Source organism: Lactuca virosa, chromosome 9 (genome assembly GCF_052849685.1).
Source record: "Lactuca virosa cultivar CGN04683 chromosome 9, Lactuca_virosa_CGN04683_v6, whole genome shotgun sequence".
In the NCBI taxonomy this organism is placed as follows: Eukaryota; Viridiplantae; Streptophyta; class Magnoliopsida; order Asterales; family Asteraceae; genus Lactuca; species Lactuca virosa.
Window position 1 is genome coordinate 80,334,253 of NC_136434.1, and position 12,827 is coordinate 80,347,079.

Below are 12,827 nucleotides of genomic sequence, written 5' to 3' on the forward strand. Positions count from 1 at the left end.
TTTTATAGAAAACTGGGCTTTGCTTGGAGCAGCGTTTCCGAAATGAAAGACCCTTTTTCTCGGGACTCCGGGAGCCTCGGGGCTTCCTTCGGGTGCTAGGGGTTTACCTATACTTTGGGGGGGGGGGATGGGGGGTTAGGGGGCTTAGAGAGAGAAAGAAGTTAGAGAGAGAAGTGGAAAATGTGCATGGAACTCGACAACCTCGCAGCCCTTTTATAGGCGCCAGCCTCGGACGTACGCTGGGCGTAGTCCTTGGCTACGCGGGGCGTACTTCAGATAAGGGTGCCAGGTGGTGCTCTTCGGATAGGGCTACGTGTTCACTTCTCGGACCACACAAGACCGAAGTACGCTGGGCGTACCTGGTTCTGGACGCTGGGCGTAATGCGAGGCGACGTGTCGTTCATCCGAAGTGAGGCGTAATCAGCAAGCGACAGCCTAGATCATGCCACGTCACCAATTTCGCATCAGTCTCGCAATTTTCCTTTCCGACTTCTAAAAATCATAACTTTTGCATACGAGCTCCGTTTTCGACGTTCTTTATATCCACGCGTAGGCGGGAACGTACTCTACAACTTTTGTTTAGACTCCGTCGACTAATTTTGAATTTATTTTAAATTTATATTTTTAAATGGCCGGGACAGGATTGGTCCGTTAAAAATTCATAACTTCTTCATCCGACGTCCGTTTTCGTCTGTCTTTTTATCGTTACGCTACTATTAACGAGATCTTCGATTCTCGTTTAGGTTGTGTCGGCTAAAAATTGTTCGATCTAATATTCGAACTTCGGGTTGTACACTGCTAAGCCGAAACTTCGAAAAATCATAACTTCCTCATACGAAGTTAGACTTGGGCGTTCTTTTTATGGACGCTCTCGGTTTAACATTTTCTACGACTTTCGTTTAGATCGCTAAGGCTAAAAGTCGCTCTATCGTAAATTCACTATTTACGCTTCCTGGTGTCGTGCCGGTTCCGTCGCGAAACTTCGACGGGTCATAATTTCTTCGTTATAACTAGGATTTCGACGTTCTTTATATCCCCGGAATCCTTGTTTCGACCAATACAACTTTATATAGAGATATCGGGTTTATCTCACACTTTAATTTTGACGCTTATTTTTATTCTTTATTTATTACACATTTATAAATAAGCATATAAAGGCACATAATTCACATAATACTCAAATATTTCATCTTTATTATCTCAAAAAAAGTTACAATAGTTGACCTAGACTATTACATCATCTGATAATGCTTAGCCCCGAAAACCGGGCGTTACATTTTTATAGTGATGTTCATATTTCCTAGTTCACATTTATGATTAGTGAGTGTCTTTTTATTTTAAGTTGTTCAGTTTATGAAAGTCCTTAACCCATTAAGCTTTCCATGAACATAAGTCTACTTGTCTCCCATGCTTTACAACCCATGCATTGTTTTCCTTATTTTAATCAAAAGACCATGACTTCTTACCCTAGCAAGAAGCCATATTTTTAACTAAAAGAATAGAGAAAGAGTTTAAATTTTATAAACCTAAGTTTTATAAAATATAAACTTTGTTTTTAGGTAAAAGACAAAAGTATTTAACTAGTCCAAAAAGTTGTGCATGACTTATTAATTCATACTTTATGAAATAATGTGGTACTTGTATTGTAAAATAATTATTTCCATTAAATAAATATTTTCCCAATTTATTATAAGAGTTTATGAATATTTATTAAAATCAACTTATATTAAATAATCAATTGTATCAAGCTGTTGTTAGTGTGACCCTTAGTATCATATGTTAATTAACAATATCATTCTAATATGACTCTTGAGCATATTAGATCTTTCAACTTCATGTTACTAAAGTTGTTAAACAAACTGTTAAGAACGTTATAAGGTTTACCAAAGAATTGGTTGCTTGTGGACAGTTAGAAGTATGACATTATTTGTAAAGGACCATAGTGACACATTCTGGATTGAGATGATTTTTTATCAGAATGTTGGTCATATGGGAATATAGAAATGTTTTCCATAATAGGAGTTGTTTTCTAAATCTACATGTGAGTTGGAACCTTTAATGCAAGAGAGGTGTTCAAGGAGTGTATATTGAATTTGAAACTTGGTTCAGTCTTTGTGACTCTAGAGCCTCGACATCACAGGATGTCAACACATGTAAAGTTGGAATTCCATTACATCTTAGATAATGATAAAGAATTTAGATTTGTGAAATGTGCGTCATTGGAATAGTGTCCAGTGGATCTGTTCACAAATGAAGGACCATAGAGAGACATAGTAAGCATGTTCGTAACATAGGCATGACTGATGTTATCTAATTCAAGTGGTTAGTTGATTACTCGAAACATTATACAATGAATAAATTCTTAATCACTATGGTGATTAAATAATATGAATTGTTTATATTCAGTAAGTTTGAAACCATAGTTAATTAATTTGTTATTATGTTTCGCTTTCCATGTTTACTTCCCTGAGTAATTTTAATATTATTCAAAATTCCACAGTCGGTTATACTTTTGGAAGTAAGTAGTGAATAAAGATTGTCATGAATTGATTGTAGATTGTCGATTGAGGTTAAAATATTGCAATTGGAATTGCTACGATACTCATGAGTACTTTGAAAATAGATATTTTAAGTATTGAATAAACTCATGTTTAGATATTACTTCATGGATTTTATCACGAGTAATTCTACGACGATAATATCTATTATTTTAAGCGAATATATATAGTTCGTAGTTTACTAATCGGTTGTGCATTGGTTTACCCAAACGCATCTCGTAACTAGGTGTTATAAAGAGTAGTTTCATGCGTGATTTGGTTAGTAAAATGTATCATTATATAGTCAAATTAATTCTTTCCTTTTACCTTAACAGGAAAAGCGATATCTTTGCCCCCCCTCTTATTAATTTGATGCCGACATCTGAAGTACTTGGCGGATGTAACGTCCTGAAAATCATGCCATAAATTTTTTTGTTTTAGATTAATAAATCTTTATTGCAAATCTTTCCCATAAAACCAAGGTAATCAAGATTTAGCAAAACATCATCAAATCAGTGTAATTCACAGAATACGGAAACATGTGGTGTGTGCTCTGCAATCATCTCGAGCTCTTCCAATTGAAAATCGAAGTACCATAAACATAAACTGAAAACCGTAAGCACAAAGCTTAGTGAGTTCCCCAAAATACCATACAACATACAACCACAGATTATCATGCACATACATATAGTTTCCATGGGCTCCCCCATGGTCTTTATCTAGTATGTCATGGACTCCCCTATGGTCTTTACCTGGAATGCCATGGGCTCCCCCCGTAGTCTGACATCTAATTTCCACGATGTAGCATTCTGTTTATTTAATAAATAAATAGATAAAAATTGATGAACGAATAGTCGCACTAAATCTATATTAATTAGTAGATTATTGGTTTCGGGGAGCCAAATGATATATTTTAGACTTTCGAGGGTTAAAGTGTAATTTCGGGATTCATGTTGTGAAGGATTTTGAAGTCGGGGGCTGCTTGGTAATTATTAGGACTTAAATTGAAAGGATTTGAAGACTTAAGAAGGTTGATTGGTAATTTCAGGATTTGATTGTAAGGATTTTCAGAAGGAGGGTTTTAAATGGTAAATTAAGGATTTATTTTGAAAGAAATGGGGCAAGGAGGGACTATTTATGTTATTATGGGATTATGTTTGAGAACCGGGTATATAACCCATGCTATCCCCGTCACCTTGCAACCATAACCCTAAATCTGATGCAGCCGCCACCCCCTCCCTAACCTTCGGCCGTCACCACCCTTTCACTCTCGTTTTCCCGATCAGCAAGGCCACTAGCGACATTTTCTACGACCGGAGACATCGAGGGTTGCCGGGAACGTAACCATCATCCGGGAGATCCACCGAGAGCTGGAGGCGGAGCGAGAGTGAAGGTGGGTCGTGGACCACCGGGTTACTGCTGCCGTGTGCCGAAATCATAGAAGACCGCCGTTGTGCCCCATCGTCGAAGTCATCCAGCTCCTACCTCCTTGGCTGTTGAAATCGGAGAACCACCGTTAGGGCGTCGTCAGTCGGGACATCGTCATTCATGTCGTCGCTACTGTTGTTCACGATTCGTTGTATGCCGGAGACCATGAGAAGAGTGTTGAGCAGGTGTTGTGGTCGTGGGAGGGGCCGATCGGACTTGCTGCATTTGGGTTTCGTTGTGGTCGTCCGTCGCCGCCGTTAGCCGTTAGCTATCGCCGTTAGTCATGGTTGTGGCCACTAGGGCTGCTGTTGCCATCATCATACACCACCAGGTGGGTGGCTGGGCTTATCTCGCAAACAGAAGAATGTGTGTCATGTGTGTGTGGTTGTCTTGGCCGGAGTCACATTAGGGCCACCACCACTACCGTGAGGTGGTGGCTGCCACTCTCTACCACCGTCTGCCGCCAAAAAATGGTTGTGGGTGTAATTATTGGAAGTTTATTTTGGGACATTGTTTGTATTGTGGTAATTTATAACCGGAATAATAATAATAATAAGCTTATAACCACCACCGTATGGTGGTGGCTGCCGCCACCGGCCGCCGTGTCGGGTGACGGTGTGCCTAGTTTGTATTGTGACTCGTTTGGGATGTTTGGACAAAGGGAGTAAAACCCTAATGGACCTAATAAACCTTAATTGACATAATGAAACCCTAATGGACCTAAGGACTTAGCTTTTGGGCCTAATTGGGTTGTGATGGGTTGGAAACCCTAATTAGGGTTTGGAAAACCCTAATTTTGGAAACGTGTATTTGGATTCGTCGGGACTCGCGTTTGAACCATTGGATTTGGGATTATGAATTGATCCCGACCACACTATATGATTGACCTAGTAGATTTATGGACTTAATGAATTAAGTCCTTAATGGGTTAAGTAGGAACACTTAACCCTAATCGTCATTTCATGTGAAAAACCCTAATTGGGTTTTGGGTTCTTATTGGGCTATTTATTGGATCAAGCTGCTATGGGCCTTTGTAGGCCAATTGGGAGCATACTTATGGATTAAGGGAATTATTGGGCCTTAGGAAAAGACCCATTAGAGAGGCTTGGGGGCCCAATTTGGAAAATTGGGCCATAGGTAGGCTATAATTGGGCCTTAAGGATTATTAGCTATTGGGCCATCAGAATGCCAATTTTTTGGTCTAGAATAGTTGGTTGGGCCTTAAAAGTAGAGGTTTGGGCCAAATTTGGAAAATTGGGCCATATGTTGGGCCTTGGCTGACTATTGGGCTTTTGGGCCTTCAGGGTGTGAGTTTGGGCCTTGGATTTGAACCAAGCTAGGTAAGGGGTAAAATGGTCCATTTACCCCAAGTGTGGATTATGGTTGTATATTGGAACCCGATTATTAATTGGGTATCGTTTGATGATTGACAGCTCGGGAACCTGTCAACCAGCAGCTAGAGTTTTATCCACGGGACTTCAGCAGTGCCAGGTGAGTCTTCTCGCCATACCAATGGGTTTAAGGCACCAAGGTCGGCCCATTTTATGTTATGTGGTACACTAGATGTAGTAGAGATATGTGGTATAATAGTTAGCTTTATGCTAAGTGGTATGCTAGTGATTATATGATATTTGCATGGAAGACCCCGGGGGAGCCCGTGGCAGTTGGATATAAGACCATGTGGGGGAGCCTATGGCATTCCTAGGTAAATACCATGTGGGGGAGCCCATGGCAGGATGGTATAAGACCCTGGGGGGAGCCCACGACATCCTTATATGTTGGTATGCATGGCTTATGTGGTAGAGATAGCTTGTATAGCTAATATGATATGTGGTATGTGGTAGAGATAGCTTTTATAGCTAATATGATATGTGTTATGTGGATTGTGTGTGGGGTATGCTATGGGGGACTCACTAAGCTTCGTGCTTACGGTTTATAGTTTTGGTTTCAGGTATCATCGATTTGGAAATGAAGGGCTTGGATTGATCGCAGTGCACACACCTATAATTTACGTATATGTTTTACTTAAGGACGATTTGAAATGTTTGAAATAAATGGTATCAATGTTTTAGCTATATTAAAAAATGAAATTTTTACCCTTGATTTTTGGGTCGTTACACACGGGCTCCCCCTGGGGTCTTCCATGCAAGTATCACATAGACAACTAGCATACCACATAACACGTAATGGGTTGGCATTGGTGCCTTCGACCCATGGATATAGTGAGAAGACTCACCTCACACTGCTGAATCATACAGAAAACCATTGGTTGCTGGCTAAAAGATCCTCGAACTATCAATAACAAAACAACACCCAACTAACAATTAGGTTCCAATCCATAAACACAACTCCATATATGGGGTAAAAAGACCATTTACCCCTATCATAGCCTTGTCCAAAATCATGACCCAAACTACAATTTAAAAGGCCTAAAGGCCAATTAATCAACCAATGACCCAAATTTCCAAATTAGGCCCAAACATCTTACATGGTCCTTACCTTAAGGCCCAACCATTCTTTCTAGTCCAAAACACTTTGCATTCCGAAGGCCCATTAATAACTCAAACATTCAAGCCCAAAATGCCAAAAACTACTCCTGCCCCAAATCATGGCCCAATTTTCAAAATTGGGCCCAAATCCCTTCGTGGGCCTTCTCGTAACCACTATTAGACCAAAACCTAATGGCCCAACAGGGCCCAAGACAAATAATTCCAAAATATTGCCCACGTCGACGCCCAATAAGCAAAATTCCTCACTGACTGAGTATGCGGGGCGTACTCAGCTGTACGCTAAGCGTACATGCTGTTTGGCTTGTACGCTGTGCGTACGGACTTGTACGCCCAACGTACTCCTCCATTGAGCAAAAACCTTTATTAATATCTTAATGCTTGATCCCATAAGTCCAGACCACATATCCACTTCTAAATGAACGTGTAGAACCATAAAGTCACTAACTTGGTGACTTTGCATGCCCCAAGAAGACCCAATCTCAAAGAGTAGCATTCTACTTTCATGAAAAGGACCCAAACTCAAACATGGGTGTCTTTAGACTCTAAAGGTGCCAAGTTTATAGACCTTGAACCTCAGAAACACTAAGATAGACAACTCAAAGCTTATAGAGTGGAATCAAGACCACTAGATCTCATTCTTGGGACCAAATGAACCAAAACTCATAAATGATAGATCTAAGACATAAAAGATAAAATTCAAAGCTTTTTACCTCCAACAAACTAAAAATGAGACACATAAGCAACATCTATATGCTCTTATTTGATTCCCTTCTTTGCACCAAACTCCATCTTCTTGGAAATGGACCAAACACACCAAAAAGGGACACCATAAGCTCAAAATGCCACCATGAAGGCTTAAGGACGACTTCTAGGGTTTTAGAGGGGGGAGGCTGACTTAGAAATGAAGAAAGAGGCTAACATTAAGCTTATATAGGGTATAACCCTAAAATTAGGATTTTTCAACCTGCCCCTCGTACGCCCAGCGTACGAGGTCTCACACCCCGACCCAACTTCTCACCTACGCTGCATGTTCCTCCTGCTACACCTCGCGTAACTCCCTTTGCCTTGGTACGCCCTACGTACCACCTTGGTACGCCCCACATACTAAGGTTTTCCCCCAAACCCTAATTCATGCGAAGACCATAACTTTCTCGATACAGTTTCGCATCCGACCATCCTTATATCCATGAAAAGGTATCGAGACGCTCAACACTATTATCAATTCATACTCGCCATAAGATATCCCAAACGAGAATCCACTTTCCATAAAATCTCGTGCTGACAAATTACCGAAATGCCCCTTTGACCCAAAACTCATATTGAATCCTCGAGCAACCAAGATACATTATCCAACTCCAACTGTGACAACTGACAAATTTCGTGTTAAGCAAGGTTTTAAATGTATCGATGTATAAGCACAACCACTATGTAACCTTGTTGCAATAAAACTTTGAAATCCAAAAGGGCATTGTTTGTATAAGTATATATATGTATATATATACTTTGAAAATCATATTCGTAATAAACACTTAAAAGTCAAATAGTTAGGATTTGATGCATGATTTATGCTATGTCTTTGCGATTTTAGTTTTGGGGACCCAAGAACATGAGATTTCGGTTGTGGTGGGCCAAGATCACATGCCTAGTCCGAAAACACACCAAGGTCAAAACCACTGGTACCGAAAACACCATTTGTGGAGGGATTAGGACCGAAATCACATGGTGTACAAGGTGATTTCGGTCATGCCTTGGCCGAAATCATCAATTTGATCCTTCCTAAGGTGATTTCGGTGGGAATAAAGAGATAAGAAGTTGACTTTATGACTTGATGCTTCACCCTTTTCCCATGCAAAACAATACCCAACATATATCAACGCAATTAACCAACAGTTAACCAAGCAAATATCCCATCAAATTCTACTCCATATCTTTGGACGAGATCACCTCCACAAACCCCACCATTTCCAGTTTACTTCCTGATACTTCATATTCTCTCAAGAACCAAGTCCAAATAATCTTCCAAGTTCAAAATCTCCACGCTTGTTCTTAGAATTTGGTAAGTATTTTATTCAAAATCTAGTGTATTTATACACTTTCATGTTAGTTTCATCTTATTTACACATATTATTATGTGTTAAAACTCTTAGGATAATATCACCTTCAAAGAGTTCATCAACCACATTCAAGTGTTTAGGCTTGGAAATCTTCACATCATCTCTTCAAAACAACCCACAAATCCACTCAAGGTGAGTTCATACCCCCACATTTTTTAGTTTTTCATGTTTTTAGGGGGGGGGGATACAAGTAAAGTATAGTTTTTACACAAATACTTACATACTTCATCTCTATGGTAAATGTAAAACATTATTTGCATGGAATATGGTTACCACTAGACTAGTTTGTAAACAGTTATTTGTGATATATTAGTTTTGAAAATGCAAAACTAACAAAACAAAACATAAATTTTTGTTATCTAATCATAAGGAAAGTTATGATTTCGAAAATACAAAGATTTTTGGGACTTTTTACCAACATATAGCTTTTCTAACAAAAAGGAGTACATTCTAGTTATTTCCTTATTTTGTGGGGTACAACCCAAAAATATGAGGTTTGACCTTACATTTTGACACTAGACAAGATCACTACCATGTATTTATATAAATGATTATATAAATAGTTTCAACAAACAAACAAGATAAACTATAACTCGTATAGTTTGAGAGTCACAAACATTACATTATCATTTCAGGAGAAACTTATAATTATTTAAAGGTATAATTATTGCATTTACAAGAAAATGATGTTTTCAGTTCACGTAAATCGATTGATACTCGTTGTGAGACATTTAGTTTCACCGTACCTACCAGAGTACACACTAAAGTCCTGAATTATAACCAGAGTCTCTTGTAGGGAGAGCGTGACACTTGTGTATAGATCTATACGGGATTGACAACCTCGCACCTAAACTGTTAGCTACAGTTAGACCGGCGGGTCAGGGGTGACAAATGTCGTAACAGTGCCGACGCCTGAAGCACGTCGTTCAGGCCACTAGTCGCATTAGTATGTTATAATAACTCACATAGGGTATCGACAATACATTCGATTTACGGGTTAACATACATTCATGTAGTTTTATATAAAGATAAAACTTCATAACTCCATTCCTCAGTACAATTTTACTTACATTTTTAGTCTTGGGGTTTAAGACTTACAACTCATTTATAATGAAAATATCGGATTTTCTGGAAGCATACACTATCATTTTACTCAGAACAGTTACAAATTCTTATCATACAAAACGCTTATGAACTCACCAACTTAATTGTTGACACTTTTCAAAATCACTTGTATTCTCAGGAAACCACTAAACAGGTAACCGCAAGAGTTTTTGGTGGATGGGACGTCGTAGCATCACGTTATTCGTTTTTGTCATATGCATTTTATATCATGTAAACAATGTTTTTGAGCACAATGTAAACTTATTAAACATTCAATACAATGGTTGTAATGTTTTGATCTCTATTATTCAATTGTTATGATATTGTACATGAAGTCATCCGCCCCCAAACGTTTCCGCCGTTCTGGTTTGGGGGTGTGACACCAACTGGGTCCCAAACCCAATTCCTCGAGGATTCAAAGCCTGATAATACTCATTCCTTGATCACCATCCCAAAATAGGAACGATTCGAAACAAGATGTTAGAGCGGAGCCCATACTAAATTGATGTTTTCAATTAGTAGTCTGAATTCAGTCGTCAAAAATCGGAAAACCGAGAAACAAAATTTTGGACTATGAGATTGATTCTAATCAATGTCTCGCGTCCATACGATATCTTGTAGAACCATGGAATATTTGATCACTTATCTTAGAGCCAATGTTTGATTTGAATCAGAGTTTGGCAATGGCTTTGGAAAGCACACTTTGTTGTTTACTTTACGGTTTATACTTGCAATTGTAGTTATAGACTTATCCAAGTGGAAGACTGTTGGATTAAGGTGTCTAAGCCAATAACTAAATTGATATATTCTTGTAGTTAGAAACAAAGTCCTTTTTGGGTTGCCCTCATAACCAGAATTCAGTTAAAATGACATTTAAAAAGAGAAAAAGGAAATACATTTGTTAGTTTATTATATGATTAACAAATTGTAATAAATGATTTGTTAATATATAGTATAATTAATATATTAATCGAAAATAGACAATTGATTTGTTAATTTATAAGGTTGATAAATTAATGAGAAATCAATTATAATTAATTAACTATTAATCTGGAATTAATTCTGGATTAATTGGAATTAATTAAAGGTCTAAGGGTTGAATTTGTAATTATTCATAATTGAGTAAGGAAATAAAATTCTAGAGGTGAACGACATTTGGGAATGGTATAGGGTTTATGGAATATTTCTAAAGATGATAAGGATACCATATTTGAATAGAATGAATTTGAATATTTTATTATTCAAATATAAGGTTCTCCTTGTCTTATCCAAACTATAAATAGGACCCCAAGGGTTATGATTTTCGAGAATACTCTTCCTAGAAGGATACTTTGGCTGAAAATATTCACTTTCCTCTCTCCTATCTCCTATTGTCTTCTAGTTATAGGGTTTGGGTGTGAGTCATTAGAAACAACATCATTTTGGTGCTAAGTTTTCCAAGATCAACACTACAACGGGGTTAAAGTGATTTGTTTTTACAATAAATCAAAGTTATGTAACCCCAATCTCATGATTTCGGTTATATTAGGGTTTATGCTAGTTTTGTTGTTCATTGTACGTTGTCTTCAAAGTGTTATGGCATAGATCTTTTATAGGAGGCATGTAATCTATTAAATGTCAATTGTTTTCCGCATTTACAATTTTGTTTTATATAAAACCAAATAATATTGTGGAGTTGTCGCTTCTAGTCCTTCACTTTTACTAAACTGTTGATAATACATTAAAAAAAACAAGTCTACCATGAGTTTTTTTTCCGGTTATCATTATTTCTCATTGTAAAATTTGGCAAGGATTATTTGTCTTTTCCAAAAAGAAAAAAACAAACATATCGTCGTCATGGGAAACTATTTTCGATGCATATGTTTTTGTTTTCTTTTTACCAAATATGATACATTGAGTTTATGGAGATGTTTATATGTCTATTTAAATGTGAAAATATCATAACTATTCAACCTAATTTTTAAATACCATATTTATCTTCGTAAATATTTAATATATCATATTTGTCAAAATTATTTTTTTAATAAATTTTAGACAAATTGCAAAACATGTGGTTGCTAAAAAAACTATGGTTCCAATTTTTTTGGTAGTGCATTGGTGGTCTAGTTTTGAATACCTTGTGTGGTTTTGGTCCTTATGGTTTACATTTTTTTGTTGTTTTGGTCCATATTCAATCTAAAATGACTCGTATGCCTTTCATTAATTCTTTTTAATTTCTTTTAATTATTCATTTACTACCTTAATTAAAAAAAAAGAAATCACACCCACCCACCTCCTACTAAGCCACTCACCTCTCACACATTGACTTCATCTCTCTCTCTCTCTCTCTCTCTCTCTCTCTCTCCATTGCTACCGGACACACCACTTGTTGGACCCCCCACCGTCCGTCATCAGACCACCACCCCATGTCGGACCTACCATGAAAAGCCCAAAAAAATCAACCCTCTTTCTCTCTTCCATATCCCCGATCCTACTTGATTCACCAGAAAAAATGGTCATGTGACAAGGCAACATAATGAAGGTAGCCGTCGGAGAACTGATCTAATCGATACTGGAGGAAGTGGTGGCTTAGCAACCGGAGACCAACGAAGAAAGCTCATGCCTGATTTAACTCCCTGGAAGACGTTGTCCGAGCTTACACCTCCACCGCACACTGCCTCTGTTGAATCTCATTAAAACCCACCACCGATTAAAACTAATGTTGGTACCCCACAACGACGATGATTTCCACAACAATTGCGACTTGTCCTCCTCTATGGGGTCACTTCATCTTCATGTAAACCATTACCCTTTTATCTCAAACTCCCACCATCATTGGACAAAATCGGATTCTCATTCAATCCCAATGGAGAAAAGAAAACACCAACTCAAACACTCCTCCGATGAGGGTGGGGTGGGTGTTTATGGATAAGATTTGTATGAGATATGAATGTTGTCTAAGCTTCGTCAAAGCTAGGGATTGACCTCCATGGATGAATAAGATTTTAAAGCCACTAGGAAACCACATAAATGGTTGTGCCAACGGTCTTTAGAAACAGAGCTATGTTTTTCAGTTGGCGGTGATTTCCGACAAGTATTGCAGCACCGACGGTGGTTTTCGAAGAATATTGTTGCACTGACAGTGATTTTTGTTG